At 50.2% G+C, this 20,009-nt stretch overlaps 1 long non-coding RNA gene across 1 annotated transcript; it reads right to left on the reverse strand.

Moving 5' to 3' along the window:
• Positions 1–125: 125 nt before the first annotated feature.
• LOC114582437 (uncharacterized) lies at positions 126–19,625 on the reverse strand. Its single transcript, XR_013390329.1, has 2 exons — positions 19,293–19,625; positions 126–597 (listed from the first exon to the last, which is right to left on the reverse strand). It is a non-coding gene; the product is annotated as an uncharacterized LOC114582437 (long non-coding RNA).
• Between the last annotated feature and the right edge of the window lie 384 nt (positions 19,626–20,009).

The following is a 20,009-nucleotide window of genomic DNA, read 5'->3' on the forward strand; positions in this document are numbered from 1 at the left end:
GGGTGGAAAGTGGCCCCAAAACCCAATTACCTTTTCTAAGGAAAGGCCAGCGGACTTGGCTGGGACAGCTATTGGGTTCGCCTGCTTCTCAGAAAGCGGGTTCAGGGAAATGCCTAAGCCTGTGGTTTTGGTTTGATTTTTTATTGAGTATTACAATTTTTTATCGTCACGATATCAATCACATCCAAAGGGGGGGAAATACATTTCCCATGTTTCCCCCTCCCGTCACGACTTCCCTAAACTTCGTGGGGTTTTTTTACATATTAGCTTCTCTTGCTTGGTTAGAACTTGCTTATAAGGTTTTTACAATAATAATTATTGTTCTCTTATCATTTTAGCATCATCATCATCATATTTTCCGTATTTATTCTGTTAATTATGTTTGGTCGAAACTTGCTAGTGAGTCCATTTCTTTAGATTGTTTCTGTAGGTGTGTCGCAAATGGTTTCCAGTCTTTCTTGAAGTCTGTTGTCCTTGTCTCGAAGCCTTTTCGTTAGCTTTGCCATTTCAGAGTATTCCATCAGTTTTTCTTGCCATTCTTCTTTCGTAGGTACCGTATTTTTCACTCTATAAGACGCACCAGACCACAAGATGCACCTAATTTTTGGAGGAGGAAAACAAGAAAAAAAAACATTCTGAATCTCAGAAGCCAGAACAGCAAGAGGGATCGCTGCGCAGTGAAAGCAGCAATCCCTCTTGCTGTTCTGGCTTCTGGGATAGCTGCGCAGCCTGCATTCGCCCCATAAGACGCACACACATTTCCCCTTACTTTTTAGGAGGGAAAAAGTGAGTCTTATAGAGCAAAAAATACAGTATTTCTTAACCTGAAATGCCTAGTAAAAAAAGCTTCTGGCCTTTTAACAAAAGTTATCTTAAACATTCTTTTCATTCCATTAGAAATCATTTCCCCATAACTTTTAATTATTTTCCAATTACACCACATAATGGAAAAACGTGCCTTCTTTTTCTTTACACTTCCAACACTTATTAGAGCCTGTTCTAAACATTTTTGCCATTTTTACAGGTGTAATATACCATCTGTACATCATTTTCATATAATTCGCTTTTAACAGTATACAGCCAGTACATTTTAAATTCACTTCCAATAATTTCCCCCAGTCTTCCATTTATATGTTGTGTCCTATATGTTGTGCCCACTTAATCATTAATAACAACAACAACAAATTTTATTTATACCCCGCCCTCCCCAGCCAAGACCGAGCTCAGCGCGGCTAAAAACCAATAATAAAAACAAGTTGACTGAAATACAACTTAAAAACAAGATTAAAATACATTAAAATGCAGCCTCATCACAGGAGAAAGGAAAAAAGAAAGAGGAGGAGGGAGTCAAATTGATTCTAAGCCAAAGGCCAGGCGGAACAACTCTGTCTTACAGGCCCTGCGGAAAGAAATCAGATCCTGCAGGGCCCTGGTCTCGTGAGGCAGAGAGTTCCACCACATCGGGGCCAGTGTTGAAAAGGCCCTGCTTCTGGTTGAGGCTAATCTAACTTAGGGCCCGGGACCTCTAGGGTGTTGCTATTTATGGACCATAAGGTCCTCCGTGGGGCATACCGGGAGAGGCGGTCCCGTAGGTACGAGGGTCCTAGGCCGTGAAGGGCTTTAAAGGTCAAAACCAGCACCTTAAATCTGACCCTGTACTCCACCAGGAGCCAGTGCGGCTGGAAAAGCACTGGGTGAATATGCTCCCATGGCAGAGACCCTGTGAGGAGCCTTGCTGCAGCATTCTGCACCCTCTGGAGTTTCTGGGACGGCTTCAAGGGCTGCCCCGCATAGAGCGAATTGCAGTAGCCAAGCCTGGAGGTGACCGTCACATTTAACCTCCTCATCTTGGAAATGCCTAACCCTCTGGAACCGGAGACCCAGGGGCTGAGCAGGTGTGTGTCGTCTTTCCCCCTACCTCTGAGAGGGTGGAAAGGATGCTAGAGAGACGTCTCCTTCTCGACTCCCTGCAAAAGGCGTTGCTTTTGTGACGTTGCTTCAGGCTGTCAACACATCCTTTTGCAGCGCTGCTTTTATCGCATCCCCGAAAGTGGAAGAGGAGCTTTCTCGCCTTGTAGGCCGGCCGCAACACACACACACAGGAAATGGGGGGGGGGGATTGGTGTCGCATATTCATCTGACAACCATTAGGCCTCTTAGAGGTGGAAAAAGAAGTCAGCTCAGCTGAGCAGAGGACACCTTTGCTGTAAACAGAACCGCAGGAGAGGGCAGCCTTTGGATTCTGGAACCGTTTCCTGATGGGTGCGAGGTGGAGGATGGGGAGAGGAAGCAACGGTGGGGTGCACTGAAGTGAGCACCCCCAAACTGCAGCACGCTTCCCCCGCCTGCAGGAACAGCACCCCAAAAACCAGCTTCAGGAGGGAAGTGACCAGGGGCTGCCTCCAGCAATTTTTTGTTGGGGGGAAGGACCACGACACTGGAATCTTTCTGAATTCCATATGAAAACTAGACAGTGCACTTTGGAAGGCATCATAATAATAATAATAATAATAATAATAATAATAATAATAATAATAATAATAATTTATACCCCGCCCTCCCCAGCCAAGGCCGGGCTCAGGGCGGCTAACAAGCAATAATAAAAGCAAGTTGAATGAATGCAACTTAAAAACAAGATTAAAATACAATTAAAATATTGAAACATTAAAATATTAAAATGCAGCCTCATCACAGGAGGAGAAAGGAAAAAGAAAGAGGGGGAGGGAATCAAATTGGCTCCAGGCCAAAGGCCAGGCGGAACAACTCTGTCTTACAGGCCCTGCGGAAAGAAATCAGATCCCGCAGGGCCCTGGTCTCAGGAGCCAGAGCGTTCCACCAGGCCGGAGCCAGTGTTGAAAAGGCCCTGGCTCTGGTTGAAGCCAATCTGACTTCCTTAGGGCCCAGGACATCTAGGGTGTTGCTTACAGAATTTCGGGACATTCGGACCTCATACGCAAATTTGTATATCCCTTCTGGTTTGCGGGACGCTTCCAGAAGTTTCTTTCCCAGCTATTATTTTGAGGTCTTTTAAGGCAAGGCAGGGAGGAGGCTTATTAATGACGAACCCCAAAATTTGGGACCCCCCAAATTTTACAGTCGTTTTGCAGCGGCAACCCCGCGTTTTGCAGTGTGCCCCGCAAACTGAGCAATCGATACATAAAAGCGGGGTTCGTAGTTAACACCCCAAAATCTGACGGCGTCCAAGTCACTTCAAACCGGTGCCAAAGTTTGGCAATCGCGTTGCAACGTTTTGCAGCGAAAACCCCCTGCGCTTTGCAGTGCCTGGCCAGACTGAGTGTTCGTAGTTAATGAAGCCACGGGGAGAGAAAGTTGGGGGGGGGGACCCCTGACCGTTAGGTCCAGTCATGGCCGACTCTGGGGTTGTGGCACTCATCTCGCTTTACTGGCCGAGGGAGCCAGCATACAGCTTCTGGGTCATGTGGCCAGCCGGACTAAGCCGCTTCTGGCGAACCAGAGCAGCGCACAGAAACGCCATTTACCTTCCCGCCAGAGCAGTACCTATTTATCTACTTGCACTTTGACGTGCTTTCGAACTGCTAGGTTGGCAGGAGCAGGGACCGAGCAACGGGAGCTCACCCCGTCGCGGGGATTCGAACCGCCAACCTTCTGATCGGCAAGTCCTAGGCTCTGTGGTTTAACCCACAGCGCCACCCGCGTCCCTTACTTACTTGCAACTTATTTCCGGCTTCACAACACTCCCCCGAGGCGGACTTGTTTGGAAACCAGGCAGGTGGCAGCAGAGGTATGCCACTCGGACAGAGACGACTGCTGGTGGCACTGCTGGGGGGCGGCGTCCCGGCCGGCTTCATGGCGCCGTTCACCCGAATTATTTTCACCCCGTCGCGGGGATTTGAACCGCCAACCTTCTGATCGGCAAGTCCTAGGCTCTGTGGTTTAACTCACAGCGCCACCCGCGTCCCACTGAGTGTTTGTAGCTAATGAAGCCACGGGGAGAGGAAGTTGAAGAGCACCCAAATCCTGCCACGGAAGGAAACAGGGTGGGGTGGATTAAAGGAAGGTGCTGTTCTTCCTGGGTGCTCCTACAACGCCCCCCCCCCTCTATCTGACACCCTGGGGTACCTATTCTGTGTGGCTATACCACCCAAATGAGCCTTATGGTGGGGCAGAAATGACTCTGCAACCAACTTTAAAAGGTGGAGGTAAGCACACCCAGTGGATGGGCGCAACTAAGTTTTACTCAGAGTAATCCCATTGAAAATGATGGGCATAACTTAGTCACACCCATCCATTTCAATGAGTCTGTTTTGAGTAAAACGTGAGCTGGATGCCACCCCCTTTTCTGGGCTAAGTTCTCAAAAGCGTTGCTCAAAGCACTGGGCCAGGTGCAAGGAAAGGAGAATGGAGGAGGAAATTGCAGGAAACGGGTAGAAATACCTTTGAGAGGCATGTGGCCACTGAAAGGGGAGAATAGAATAGAAAAGAAAAAGGTCTCCTCTACTTTAACAGTCTCCAGATCAGCAAATCCTGCCTGAAATGGGAAGGCTTGTCCTGCAGATAAAATGCCTGCACTGTGAACTATGGAACTCCTTGCCACAAGGAAAATGTTGCGGCAAAAGAACTTGCCATTTCCCAGAGGTGGGTTACTTATCAGCGGAAAGGCTGTGCCTGCAATTCCCAGCCGATTATGCCAAACTCTGCCTCCCATTTGGCAAACAGGTTCAGAAAAGGGCAGTCAAAATAATAATTATAATATTTGTAATATATTGTTATTTATACCTCCCCCCCCCCCCAAATCTGGCTGAGTTTCCCCAGCCACTCTGGGTGGCTCCCAATCAAGTGTTAAAAACAATACAGCATTAAATATTAAAAACTTCCCTAAACAGGGCTGCCTTCCCTAAAAAAACTTCCCTAAACAGGGTGAACGACGTGGCCCAGGGAGAGAGGGAAAAATAGTGGAAGTGAACAACTGGCTTCGCAAATGGTGTAAACAGGAACGGTTTGGATTCTTAGATCACGGACTGCAGTTTCTTGAAGATGGACTTCTGGCAAGCGATGGGCTGCACCTCACAACGGTTGGGAGGAATGTTTTTGCAAAAAATCTCAGAAACCTCATCAGGAGGGCTTTAAACTGACTAATGTGGGGGAGGGAGACAGTGCTCCTGAAGGTAGGAGTCTATCAATTGATGAAGATGATCATCCAAATGTCATAGACCGAATGGAGCAAAGAGCATGCAGACCTAGTGGTGGGAGGAAAAAATCCTTAAATAAGAGACACGGGGGAATGATTAATGGACTTCAATGTCTGTACACTAATGCGCAAAGCATGGGAAATAAACAAGATGAGCTTGAGCTCCTGGTACAGCAAACTAAAGATGACATAATAGGAATCACTGAAACCTGGTGGGATAAATCCCACGATTGGAATGTAATAATGGAGGGATACAATCTATTTCAAAGAAACAGACCAGACAAGAAAGGAGGAGGAGTGGCGTTATATGTCAGGGATGTGTATACCTGTGAAGAGATCCAAGATTTAGAACCTCAAAGCCAAAGTGAGAGCATTTGGGTGAAAATTAAGGGAGAGAAGAATAACAGTGACCTCATTGTGGGAGTTTACTGTAGATCCCCAAGCCAAACGGAGGACATAGATGATGCCTTCCTGGAACAGATGGCCAAGCATGCAAAAGGAAGGGAGATAGTAGTAATGGGGGACTTCAATTACCCGGATATTTGTTGGATGTCAAACTCAGCCAAGAGCATAAGGTCAAACAGATTCCTCACTGCCCTTGCAGACAACTTCATTGTCCAGAAAGTGGGAGAAGCAACAAGAGGAACAGCCATTTTAGATCTGGTCCTAACCAATGTTGATGACCTGGTTAGTGGGGTAGAAGTGGAAGGATCATTAGGCGCGAGTGATCATGCTCTTCTGAAGTTTACTATACAGCGGAAAGGAGCAGCCAAGCATACTAGGACTCAATTTCTCGACTTTAAGAAAGCCGACTTCATAAAGCTTAGGGAAGTGCTGGGTGAGATCCCATGGACAGTAATACTAAAAGGAAAGGGAGTTCAAGATGGCTGGGAGTTTGTTAAGAGGGAGATAGTAAAAGCACAACTTCAGGCAATACCAATGAGACGGAAACATGGAAGGTGCCTAAAGAAGCCAGGGTGGCTATCTAAAGAACTTTTAACTGAGTTAAGATTAAAAAAGGATGTGTACAAAAAATGGAAAAGGGGGGAAACCACCAAAGAGGAATTCAAACAAATAGCCAGCACGTGTAGACACAAAGTCAGAAAAGCTAAAGCACAAAATGAACTCAGGCTTGCTAGAGAGGTTAAAAGCAACAAAAAAGGCTTTTATGGGTATGTTCGTAGCAAAAGGAAGAACAAAGAAACCGTGGGGTCACTCAGAGGAGAAGATGGTGAAATGCAAACAGGGGACACAGAAAGGGCTGAACTCCTCAATGCCTTCTTTGCCTCAGTCTTCTCCGATAAAGAAAACAATGCCCGACCTGAAGAATTTGGAGCAAATGATTCAGCAGAGGAAACACAGCCCAGAATAACTAAGGAGATAGTACAAGAATACTTGGCTAGTCTAGATGTATTCAAGTCTCCAGGGCCAGATGAACTGCATCCAAGAGTATTAAAAGAACTGGCAGATGTGATTTCAGAACCACTGGCAGTCATCTTTGAGAATTCCTGGAGAACAGGCGAAGTCCCGGCAGACTGGAGGAGGGCAAATGTTGTCCCTATTTTCAAAAAGGGGAAAAGAGAGGACCCAAATAATTACCGCCCAGTCAGTCTGACATCAATACCAGGGAAGATTCTGGAGCAGATCATTAAGCAAACAGTCTGTGAGCACCTAGAAAGGAATGCTGTGATCACCAATAGTCAGCATGGATTTCTGAAAAATAAGTCATGTCAGACTAACCTGATCTCGTTTTTTGACAGAATTACAAGCCTGGTAGATGAAGGGAACACAGTGGATGTAGTCTACCTTGATTTCAGCAAGGCATTTGACAAGGTGCCCCATGATATTCTTGTAAAGAAGCTGGTAAAATGCGGTCTTGACTATGCTACCACTCAGTGGATTTGTAACTGGCTGACTGACCGAACCCAAAGGGTGCTCATCAATGGTTCCTCTTCATCCTGGAGAAGAGTGACTAGTGGGGTGCCACAGGGTTCTGTCTTGGGCCCGGTCTTATTCAACATCTTTATCAACGACTTGGATGATGGACTCAAGGGCATCCTGATCAAATTTGCAGATGACACCAAACTGGGAGGGGTGACTAACACCCCAGAGGACAGGATCAAACTTCAAAACGACCTTGACAGATTAGAGAACTGGGCCAAAACAAACAAGATGAATTTTAACAGGGAGAAATGTAAAGTATTGCACTTGGGCAAAAAAAATGAGAGGCACAAATACAAGATGGGGGACACCTGGCTTGAGAGCAGTACATGTGAAAAGGATCTAGGAGTCTTGGTTGACCACAAACTTGACATGAGCCAACAATGTGACGCGGCAGCTAAAAAAGCCAATGCAATTCTGGGCCTCATCAATAGGAGTATAGCATCTAGATCAAGGGAAGTAATAGTGCCACTGTATTCTGCTCTGGTCAGACCTCACCTGGAGTACTGTGTCCAGTTCTGGGCACCACAGTTCAAGAAGGACACTGACAAACTCGAAGTGTCCAGAGGAGGGCAACCAAAATGGTCAAAGGCCTGGAAACGATGCCTTATGAGGAACGGCTAAGGGAGCTGGGCATGTTTAGCCTGGAGAAGAGGAGGTTACGGGGTGATATGATAGCCATGTACAAATATATAAAAGGATGTCACATAGAGGAGGGAGAAAGGCTGTTTTCTGCTGCTCCAGAGAAGCGGACACGGAGCAATGGATCCAAACTACAAGAAAGAAGATTCCACCTAAACATTAGGAAGAACTTCCTGACAGTAAGAGCTGTTCGACAGTGGAATTTGCTGCCAAGGAGTGTGGTGGAGTCTCCTTCTTTGGAGGTCTTTAAGCAGAGGCTTGACAACCATATGTCAGGAGTGCTCTGATGGTGTTTCCTGCTTGGCAGGGGGTTGGACTCGATGGCCCTTGTGGTCTCTTCCAACTCTATGATTCTATGATTCTATGATTCAGATGTCTTTTAAAGATAGGATAGCTGCTTATTTCCTTCACATTTGAAGGGAGGGCGTTCCACAGGGCGGGCGCCACTACCGAGATGTGTGGAGAAAACGAATAGGCCTCTCGTGATATAAGAACCCCATGAATTTGTATGGTGGAAAATTCAAGACAGGTGAAAGGAAGGACATCGTTAAACTGCGGAACTCCCTCCCACAAGATCGTGGCGACAGGCACCCATTTAGGCGGCTTCGAAGGCCGTGTGCCCCAGAATAACACCACTTTCTAGGCACCACACATGCTCCAGTCTTGCTTGTGGGCATTTGGTGGGCATCTGGCCACTGAGAGAACACAGTGCAGGACCCGAGTGGGGGCCCCTGGGCCTGATCCGTCTGCAAGCGTCGTATACGTTATTGTGACTGATGGGAGTTGCCATGCAAGTAGTAGTAAGATGAGGAAGGCTGGGGTGAGGTACATCTGATGCAAAGTTTGCACTCTAGCGTAAGAACACAATTTTGGGCATGGCTTGGCCAGGTCTGCGTCCACTTAGCCCAACGGTCTATAAATTAATCTGGAACTCTGGGCAAGGCCACGTCGAACCCAGGCCACAAATTTCTCATCCCACTGCTGAACAAGGAAACAGCAGAAGTTCCCTTCGTAGGGTAGGACCCAAACCAACAGATTCAGATTACAGTGGTACCTTGGTTCTCGAACTTAAATCCGTTCCGGGAGTCTGTTCAACTTCCGAAACCGTTCATTAACCAAGGCGCGGCTTCTGATTGGCTGCAGGAGCTTCCTGCACTCAATAACAATAATTTATTATTTATACCCCGCCCATCTGGCTGGGTTTCCCCAGCCACTCTGGGCGGCTTCCAACAGAATGTTAAAATACAATCTATTAAACATTAAAAGCTTCCCTGAACAGGGCTGCCTTCAGATGTCTTCTAAAAGTCTGGTAGTTGTTTTTACCTTTGACATCTGGTGGGAGGGCGTTCCACAGGGCGGGCGCCACCACCGAGAAGGCCCTCTGCCTGGTTCCCTGCCACCTCACTTCTCGCAGGGAGGGAACCGCCAAAAGGTCCTCGGAGCTGGACCTCAGTGTCCGGGCTGAACGATGGGGGTGGAGACGCTCCTTCAGGTCTACTGGGCCTTTGAGGCCGTTTAGGGCTTTCAAGGTCAGCACCAACGCTTTGAATTGTGCTCGGAAACGTACTGGGAGCCAGTGTAGGTCCTTCAAGACTGGTGTTATGTTGTCTCGGCGGCCGCCCCCAGTCACCAGTCTGGCTGCCGCATTCTGGATTAGTTGTAGTTTCCGGGTCACCTTCAAAGGTAGCCCCACGCAGAGTGCATTGCAGTAGTCCAAGCGGGAGATAACCAGAGCATGCACCATTCTGGTGAGACAGTCTGCGGGCAGGTAGGGTCTCAGCCTGCGTACCAGATGGAGCTGGCAGACAGCTGCCCTGGACACAGAACTGACCTGCGCCTCCATGGAGAGCTGTGAGTCCAAAATGACTCCCAGGCTGCGCACCTGGTCCTTCAGGGGCACAGTTGCCCCATTCAGGGTACACTCAAGCGTAAGCTGATAATACACTCAAGAGTAAGCCATGTTGGAAGTTCGGCTTCCACAAAACATTTGCAAACTGGAACAGTTCTGGGTTTGCGGCGTTCAGGAGCCAAGTCGTTTGAGTACCAAGGTACCACTGTACAAGAAGGGAGATTCCAACCAAACATTTGGAAGGACTTTTGGGCAGCAAGAGCGGTTCGGAGGTGGACTCTACTTCGTTGGAGGTTTTTAAGCAGAGGTTGGGTGGTCCTCTGTCAGGGATTCTGTAGCTCCCATTCCTGCATTGTGGGGGGGTTGTTTGGATGACCTTTGGGGGTCCCTCCCAATTCCACACTTTGCACCATTCTGAATTTGGCCAGGCATCCCGTCGGAGGGAGGCATTCAATCGACTCCCCTGCAATGCCACCCCAAACAGATTCTGCAGATCTGCCTCCAGCTCAGATGCCCTTGGGGTGTCTTCAACAGCAGCTCCAAAGGCCTGCTTCCTGCCAGGGCCGAGGTGGGAGCCTGAAGCAGCCCGAGGGCACCAGGTTGGCAAAGCCTTGCGTGCCCTCGCGCCCTCCCTTTTCTGCCACTGTCCTGTTCTGCCAGCGAGGGGGGAAACTGGCGATGCGAAACAAGCTCGCATGCCGATTCACGTGGGACCACGCAAGTGTGACTTGGGGAGGTGTGGGGGTTTTTTTTGGGGGGGTGATATTTGCGCTGTTTTGCCAGCTGCCTGTGTGCTTTTTCTGACAACCTGAAAAACAAAACAGGAAACTGTAAGGATGCGGGAAGGCGGAGAGAAAACAAACCTCTGCCGACGCGGCTGACGAGTGAGAAAGGAACGACTGGCTGGCTCCAGAGGACAGGGAAGATTTCGCAGCAGCCCCAACCCATCGCACACCCCGGACAAGGCAAAGCGTCACCTGTGCCATGCAATGAGACCCACTCAGGATCCTTTAAAGGAGGCTCGGCCCCTTGGCTTCACTCTGCTAATGTTAAGGCAGACTTTTAGCAGAGGGAAAGGCGAGGCAGCCCTGCTTTTGCACAGCAGAAGCTGCGTGCAAATGGATCCCCAGCCTTCTGCTCAGGCCTCGCCGCCATTCTGCCCTCTGGCGGCTCGCTGGCTGCAGCAGGACTTAGCAGGACGGGAAGGGGCTCCCCTCCTCGCAGTGACCAAGCCAGGCAGAGGCCTGGAAGCTTGCAAGGCAGGACACACACACTCCTGCCTGCCTCGCCGAGCTCGCTGGCATTTTCCTGTCGGTGTCCTGCAAAAGCATCCGGATTCTGAGCAAGGGGGCGGAGAGCGGGATGTGCAGGCCTGGTTTTACTCTCTCAAGGGCACTCGGTGCATTGCAAAGGCTTTCGGCTACATGCACAGCTCGTTTGCTACGTTTAGGTAGGACCCTCGTACCTACGGGACCGCCTCTCCCGATATGCCCCACGGAGGACCTTAAGGTCCATAAATAGCAACACCCTAGAGGTCCCGGGCCCTAAGGAAGTCAGATTAGCCTCAGCCAGAGCCAGGGCCTTTTCAACACTGGCTCCGGCCTGGTGGAACGCTCTGTCTCATGAGACCAGGGCCCTGCAGGATCTGATTTCTTTCCGCAGGGCCTGTAGGACAGAGTTGTTCCACCTGGCCTTTGGCTTTGAATCCACCTGATCCCCTCCCTCTCTTTCCTTTTTCCTTCAGTGACGGAACTCCTATTTGGGGACTTCCCTAGCTTTTTTCTGGCCCATCTAGGACCATTCTGGATAGTCGTCCTTGGTGTAGATTTGACGTTTTCATCCCCAAAGAAGTTTTGAGTTTCTATTGAAATGAGGCTGCATTTTAATGTTGTATTTTAATCTTGTTTTTAAGTTGTATTTTAATCAACTGTTTTTATACCTGGTGTTAGCCGCCCTGAGCCCAGTCTTGGCTGGGGACGGCAGGATATAAATAAAATTATTATTATTATTACTACTACTACTACATCTTGCCTTTACTGAGTGGTGCACCCAGGTCTTCCCCTCCTGGTTGTAGCCTCACGACAACCCTGTGAGGTGGGCTAGGCTGAGGGAGCAGCAACCGGCCCCAAGATCACATGACATGAGCTTCACGGCCACATGGGGAGTCAAACCCCGGTCTCTCCAACAATGTGCTGGTCCCGTGGGTTAACCATGAGGCGAGGCCTGAGTCCAGTCCGAGGTCGCGGTATGGAGGCTGTCCATCAAGGCCGAAGCTGGGTCCAAGGCAGGGAGTCGGGTGAGGTCAGGAGCTCCGGCATAAAAGCAGGACAGGGTGCAGGCAGGAACTCGCTACCAACAATGTTGCTCCTGCAACTTGGGACTGGGGCTGGCTGGCTTTTATCTTCCCCGAGGCATAGGGCGGCCCCGATCCTCTGGTGACTCGCCTCTCCTGGCCTGGAGGCGAGCACTCCTCCTGCGGAAACTTAGTTCCCTCCGCCTCTCTGCCCTGAGCCTCTGCAGCTCAGGAGAGGCTGGAGGGTTACTGGACCCAGAGGCAACTTCACCTTCCCCTGACGGGGCTGAGAGTGGAGGACCTGCAGGCAATGGGTCCTCCATCACCTCAGGAGCCAGAGCAGACTCAGCTGGTGCCTGCACCTGAGGATCCAGCGCAGGTGAGGACCCTTCAGGCTCAAGCCCCAGCCCCGGCTCAGCTGGTTCTGGAGGCGGGGAATCCTGTGCAGGCTGGGATCCCTCAGGTTCAGCCTCCGAGTCCGAATCCCAGGCCATCACAGACAATCTATAACCACCAGGCCACACCTGCCGCCCTCCTTGCTACTCCTTCCATCCTTACCTTTCTAGCTTCCACTATCCACCTCTCTGCAATTGATCAGCCCTCAGCTCCCACCTGCAGCTCCTAGAACTGTCAGCGTGCGACAGCAGCCACACCATGGAAACGGCTTCCGCTGGCCGGCTAAACCAGTTGAGGGGAGCCGATGGGTTTCAAACCTTCAGGGAGTTAAGGACTTTCTCTGCATGCAAGGACAGGCTCCAGCGGATGGAGCGAAGGCAGTTTCTGTACCTGCTGCAGAGGGAAATGAAGGGCAGATGGGGCTTGTCCACCAGGGAAAGGTCACCCATGTCAGAGAAGAAAAACTCTGACCCTAAACCTCCACTGCCTTGAGAGATATCTTCGGGAGAAGAAAAGGCCTTCGAGGACCAGTTGCGAAGGAACTCAAACTGGGAAGAGAGCCGTTGCGCCCAAGTGCTGTTTGCCTGCTTCCCATGGGCATCCAGTAAAGAGTGATAGAATTGTCAAGGGAAGGGACCCCTGGGGGTCATCCAGCCCAACCCCCCGCAATGCAAGAATCACAGCCACTGGGAGAACGTACTCTGTAGTAAATTGGCCTTTCGCCTGAGCAAGCAGCATTCTGGGCTTTGAATTTCCAATCCGTATTAAAATGGCACCAATGTCAATAAAATGGATCTTCTGTTGGAGACCACCACTCAAGACCCTGGAGAGCCACTGCCCACCAGGGGCGAGAGCTGCAGGGCTGGATGGAGAGTGTAATTATTCCTGGGCAAGATGTGGTTTGGAGGCTGCCAGCAAGAAGAGATTTGGACCTTAAAAGAGCAGCTTTGTCTCACTGGTCTAGGTAAGGCAGGTTTGTCATCTCAGAAGGAAACATTGCCTACTTTTCCTTTGTAGCACCTGCAGGAACAGTTACTTCCTGTTTCCACAGCACGAAATGCTAAAGGGGTGAACGTGCAGATTATCCTACTTGGTTGGCTCAGAGCCCTTTGCACCTTCTTTAAAGGAGGTCAGTATGTTATTACCCCCATATTGCAGACTGGGGAAAAAAGGTCTGGGGCTTTTTAGTTTAGAGAGCCGGTGTGGCATAAGGGTTGGAGTATTGGACTAGGACAGGGATGTCCAATAGGTCGATCGTGATCTACTGGTAGATCCCCAGGAGGTTTCGGTAGATCGCGGTTGATCGCTGGGCCCCTAGGAGCTTGGAGAGGAGGGTTCGAATTCCCACTGGGCCATGAAGCTCACTAGGTGACCTTGGGCCAGCTACCCTCTCTTAGCTTAACTTACCTCACAGGGTTGCTGCGAGGGTGAAATGGGGAGCAAGAGAACCACGTGAACCGACTTGAGATCCTTGAAAGATAAAAAGTGGTATACAGTATACAGTGGACGCTCAGGTTGCAAACGTGATCTGTGCGGGATGCACATTCGCAACCCGTGTGGGTTGTGATTCGGTGCTTCTGTGCATGTGCAAAGCGCAATTTAGCGCTTCTGCCGAAACCCGGAAGTAACTCGTTCCGGTACTTCTGGGTTTCGGCAGTCCGCAACCCAAAAAAACGCAACCTGAAGCGGATGCAACATGAGGTATGACTGTAAATGTGATAAAATAAAGAAGGCCAGCATATAAAATTAGCATGAGAACTCAGGGGATCATGAGGTAGAATGCTAGAAGATTCGGGACAGATCATTGAATTTTAGAGTTGGAAGGAACCCTGTTCTAACCGCTGCAATGCAGGAATCCCAAACAGATCATATAACGGAGGGCCATTGAACCTCTGCTTTAAAACCTCCAAAGGAGGAATGTCCACGACCTCCCGAGGGAGACCGTTCCTCCGGCGAACCGCTCTTGCCGTCTGAAAGTTCTTCCTCGCTGTCGGAGTCTCCTTCCTTGTAGCTTTAATCCCTTGGCTCGGGTCCCACTCTCCAGAGCAGAAGAAAACAAGCTTGAAAGAAACTTATTCATACAGTGCAGAGTGAAACTATGGCTGGCTCTAAAAGGGGATGGGCAAAATCGTGGAGGACAAGGCTGTCCATGGCTGCTAGCCCATGTGATCTATGGTTTTACTTTCGGGGCTGATGGGGGAAAATGGCATCTGAACGCCGGCTGCTGGGAACCACAAGTGAGGAGAGAGCTGTTGTGCTCAGGACCTGCTTTCGGGGGTGATCTGCTTCACATGGGGGTTACCTGGCTGCCCGCCGTGAGAACACGATGGGCTACTGACCTGGTGCAGCTGCAGAGCTCTTACGTCCAAGTGGCTTGCCTAAGGCTGTCTATAGCAACAGAGGAGTGCTCCGCTCACCCTCCTGACCGCTACCTGAGGCTAGCTTCGATGAACGCAGCAGCTGTTGGGGTGAGAGGTGTTTCCCCCACTTCCACTCAGAGCCCCCTGACGCACGCTGAAGAGGGCGGCCCGACAAAGGCCCTCTTCCATCTCTGGTCGCTTGAGAGTCAACACAGACCTTAAGAGCACAATGCACCGCAAATCGTGTGCGGTTTTTCCAGTTTTAAGAGACAATTCCTGGCAGGTTGCAGAGTGCAAACAGCCTGGCTTTCAGCAGCTGAGCTGACCACAAGTGCTGATATTTCTAAATTCCTAAGCAGTGACTCAGCAGCTCAGAGCTGAAAAACAACACAACACGGAATCCGAAGGCTTCCAGTTGCCCTCCATTTCCCCGTCCTCTGGAACTAAATTTACGGCAAGAGCTTCATGCAGTACTGGGCCTCTTAACAACGGCCGCTTACACGAGCAGCACGCTGAGGGTGTGATCCAGGAAGCTGACACTCTCTGCAGCAAAAACACACTCGCATGCAAAAACACCACAAGAGACTTAAGTCAGGTTGTTTTTTTTTTCCTTTTTAAAGGCAATTTATTCGCAATATTTGATTATAAAAACAGACTCCGACACGGGCGGGGCAACTGCAAAGTGGGCTTTGCCACCGCGGGGGCCCCAGAAGAAGGCTCTCGTGCTCCAATCAGCTCATTAAAATGCAAATGTAATCAGAGGCACTTTAAGGCATCAGACTTCGGTGACAACCAGATGGCTTTCGTATTTATGAGCCCAAATCAGATTCGGCTCCTCAGGAGAATGGAAGAGTTTGCATGGAGAAAGGGGGGGGGGGGGGAGTTTGCTCAAGGGAAGAAAAAAGCATTCAGCCTTTGCGGAATCACCTGTAAGTCAGGAATGGGGAGAGAACCCAAATGTTGTTGGATAACTGACTGTTGTGTTGGAATCTGGCTGTGTCTGGAGGGGCCACAGGTTAGCCACTCCCTTTAATTTAAAGGGCACGTAACAGGCCATTGGGACTGACCCTTCACAGAGCTTACTTTTGATGCCATTGCTTTTTCTAGGAGGGGTGGGAGTTAGGGGGGGAAGAACCTTGCTAGTCCAGCGAACTGGAATTCACCCTCCGGAGCTGAACAGCCAATTTCATTTTTTTACAGCATGTACAACCCCCCACTATCCCTACATAACATGCACACGTTACGCCAAACAGGGTTTTTCCTTTAAAGCATTAACATTTGCATGGACATTCCTAGCAACCTCTTCTTTTCTGACTTTCAGCAAGTCCTCTACAGCCCCAGAGCTCTGGCCCCGCCCTGTGAATCTACTTGCTTGCTTAGCCTCCTCCCTGTTTGCGAATGCCTCCACACGCCCCCGCCGGCCTCGCGTTACCAAACAGCTGGCACCCAGACCCAGTGCCAGCTGGGGAGTTACCAGCGGCCTAGATGAAGGCAGCCTGTGAGAGAGGAAAGGAGGCGCTTGTGTCACTCGGGCAAGGAGGAAGCCCGGCCCCCTGCTTTTGGCTGAGGCAGGCCCAAGGCCTTGCAGCCATTTCCAGCGCTGGTTTCGCTGGCTCAAATCCCAATCTGGATGGGATGGCCGCGAGCACAGCACGGAGGCGAAGCGGTGCAGCCGCGCCACCTAGCGGGCGGCAGCATGCAGGGGAGGTGCCTGGCTAAAAGGAAGTCGACGACCAACTCAGCGCCCTGACATCATCACAAAGACTCACTGACGGCCACCTGTTCCCTAGGCTCCCTCCGAGATGCTGCCACCCCCTTCTGCACCACAGATATAGCTATTTCCGCTCTGCTAAAAGGAAAGCAAGCTTCCTGCCTGTATCCCAACCACCCAACTAAAGCAGCTCCTGTGTTCAAGGCTCCACAAACACGGCATCCAGCTGGGACTTCAGTTTCCCCCTTCCTACCCCCAGTCCTCCTCCTGCCCCCTTGTCACCACACTCCCTGCCACCACATCCAAGCCACTCAGACCTGCTTCTTGTTACAGGCCCCATCCATTGTGTTTTCCCCCAATAATATATTCAAGGTGGTTTGCAATTAATAACATCCTTTAAGCACACTAGAGGGACGCGGGTGGCGCTGTGGGTTAAACCACAGAGCCTAGGGCTTGCTGATCAGAAGGTTGGCGGTTCGAATCCCCGCGACGGGGTGAGCTCCCGTTGCTCGGTCCCTGCTCCTGCCCACCTAGCAGTTCAAAAGCACGCCAGTGCAAGTAGATAAATAGGTACCACTCCGGCGGGAAGGTAAACGGCGTTTCCCTGCGCTGCTCTGGTTCGCCAGAAGCGGCTTAGTCATGCTGGCCACATGACCCGGAAGCTGGACGCCGGCTCCCTCAGCCAGTAAAGCAAGATGAGCGCCGCAACCTTAGAGTTGGTCACGACTGGACCTAATGGTCAGGGGTCCCTTTACCTTTACCTTAAGCACACTGCTGCATTGGAGGGGAAATTAATGTGGTGCCCTCTCCATGATGGGAGATAGAGGACAACCACATTTGTAGGACATCACCCTACAGACTAAAGAAGGACATGTGGAGGGGAGGAGTGTTCGTCTCCATTTTTCGCCCAGTGAAGATTTGTGTGTCAAGCAAGCCTCCTAACCTGCACTGGTGACGACAAGTACGGCTCCTGGGAAGGGGAAGCGTTCTGCGTGAACACAATCTGCGGGTGCAAATGGATGGCAAGCTCTTCCAGAAGGGCAGTCACATTAATAAAATAGTGGAGCTGGAAGGGACCCTCCAGTTCAAAAACCCTGCAATGCAAGAACCTCTCTGAAACCACCCCTGGAAGTTAGAGCAAAAATTAAGACTTGTAGCATCTTAAAAGTAGATAGTGCTGCTATCACCTGCATTCCACATTCTGAACTGTCTTTTTCCTACCTCATCTGAAGTCCCAGCTTCTAACACTCACACCCAAGTTACACAACCATAGATCTCCCTTCCTGTCTTTTACTTCCTTCCCTCTGGGGTCTCTCTCTGCTCTCCAGATATTTAATTCCAATGTCATCAACACCAACCCACTCCTTTTGATTCTCAGTATGTTAGCCACAAGTTCCTTCCCCCCCAAACCCAGACGTGTTCCAGAAGATCAGCTAGGATTATAAAGGTTTACCACCAACAGACAATGTGAAGTGTTTTCTCAGTTCTGTAAACAACCAATCACTCTTTCAGCTAAACAGGCGTAGGAACTAAGCGCCTGAAGGAAAACCTGCTCCCCTTTACGAACCTGTCTGTGCATTCAGGTAATCTCCACGCTCCTCCAGCTGCCCACAGAGCACCTTCTCAGAAGCAATGGCCCATTCAGTGAATTTACTTCAGTGAGTCTCATCTACTGCCAACATTGTTTCATGTAAAAAGGTGCTATTAAATCTTCCAGGCTTTCAGAATGTGTATGGGGTGGTTGTTGGTGTTTTTTTTTATTTAAAAAACCCCCAAACAATGTGATCTTTTATCAGTTTTGTAACCTGCCCAGGCAGCTCTGCTGAAGGGTGGAATACAATCTTTTAAATCCGAATAAACTTGATGTGGCCGCTGAGAATTTGCTCTCGGCGATGCCAACAGAGCTCACTTACTTCCCATCCAAAATGTTCAGCCAATATCCCCTCCTCCACTCACTCCCAGCACCAAAAACACCAAGCAGTCCTTAATCTGCTTCCTCCACACACAGCTTTTGTCTCCAAAATCCCCATTTACGTAGCTGGCTCCCCCCAAAAAACGACACACCCTTAACTTTCAAGGGAGCCTTTTGAACTCCGCAAAAACTTACAAGGCCATTCTCTGCACCACCACCCACAGGTACATTCCCCTGCCAATTAAACCTCACCTTCTCCTGATATTTTTTTTTTTGGGGGGGGGGGGCAGCAGCAGCAGCAACCAAAAGCTGGCTGGCTTCCAGACCGAAAACCCCGCCAACCTGAACTCTCTTAATACCCACACATAAGCCCTTCCCCATCACTGCCCAAGTAATTTTCCCCATTAAAAACCACAAAATTCCCATATTCCTATCTACCCCCCCCAACAAAAAAATGTTCAGAAATCTAATTAATTCTTCTCAGCCCAAAATGCCAAGTTTTAAGGCTTCTTGGACACCGACACAGAAGAATTGTCTTGCTTTCCCCCCTCCCTGCCCCCCAATATTTCTCCAGGGCTCCCCCCCCCCCGATTTTTCTCACCCTATTCTCTCCCCACAAGTATCTCCAGAGATACTCCCTCGTCCCCGAATTAAAAACTTTAGATTTTAAACATTTATTTGACCCCCCACACGCATAAAAGATTCAGCCCTCGCTCTCCCAAGGCCCCCCAAAACATAAGAACCCCCCCCAAAAAAAACACACGACCAGTCAATTATTTTCCCCACTTTTTCACTCCTACACACCGAATCTAAACTATTCACCACCACACACCGACCCCCCAAGGGCCAGGCTCCCCCCCCCATGTCGCTAAAGGCCCCCCTCGTAAATAAAGCCCCCCCACTCAATCCCACGACCCCAAATATGAACCCCCCCCCATCCAACGTCTAGTCAGGAAAAAAATTCCGTGTTCCTAACCCCCCTGCCCCCGTAACCGACGTCAGTTCTAGCCTTCCGTACCCCCAAAGTCTGCTTTAGGTGCCTCCCCCACGAAGGCCTCAGTTCCGGAGGTAGGCCCCGAAGCCGCGGGCTTTCCAAGGGAGAGCGGCGGGGCAGCCTGGCGCCGCCTCCCGGCCAAGCGAAATGCGCGAGCCCGGCGCTTTGAAGGCCACTCCCCGGAGCGTTCCATCCGCCTCCCCTTCGCTCTCGACAAAAGCTGGCTGTGAGAGAAAGCCCGCTCCTCCACCCTCGGTCCCCTTCGGCCATTTTCGGCGAGTTTCGGAGCAGGACCACGCCCACTTCTTTTATTCCTCCCGCCCTCCCGGGCTTATGAATAGTCAATGAGGAACGCGGAGTCCCTCGCGAAAGCAGCCGGAACTGGGGCGAGGTTCCGCCTTCTTTGCAGACCGAACCATTCGCAAGAAGCGGCGGGGGGGGGGGAAAGAGTAATTCGGCAAGAAAACATATATTGCGGATTTGCAATCCGATTTAAGAGCATGTCCCATTGAAATCAATTCCGATGGAAAGGATGAGGTTGCGCATACAAAGCTATCTAACTCAGTAAGGTCAGATTTCCCAGTTTAAACCACTGCTGGAAGCAGTCAGGTTTCAAAATTGTGGAACCTGGTTACTCTTTTATTTGTTTTGCAAAAGCTTTGCATTTATTTTCGGAAACAAAAAGCATTAACGAGTGGCAGGCACAGAACCCTCCTTCGAGTGCAAAATTCTGCGGTCATT

This window comes from Podarcis muralis, chromosome 13 (genome assembly GCF_964188315.1).
Source record: "Podarcis muralis chromosome 13, rPodMur119.hap1.1, whole genome shotgun sequence".
NCBI lineage: Eukaryota > Metazoa > Chordata > Lepidosauria > Squamata > Lacertidae > Podarcis > Podarcis muralis.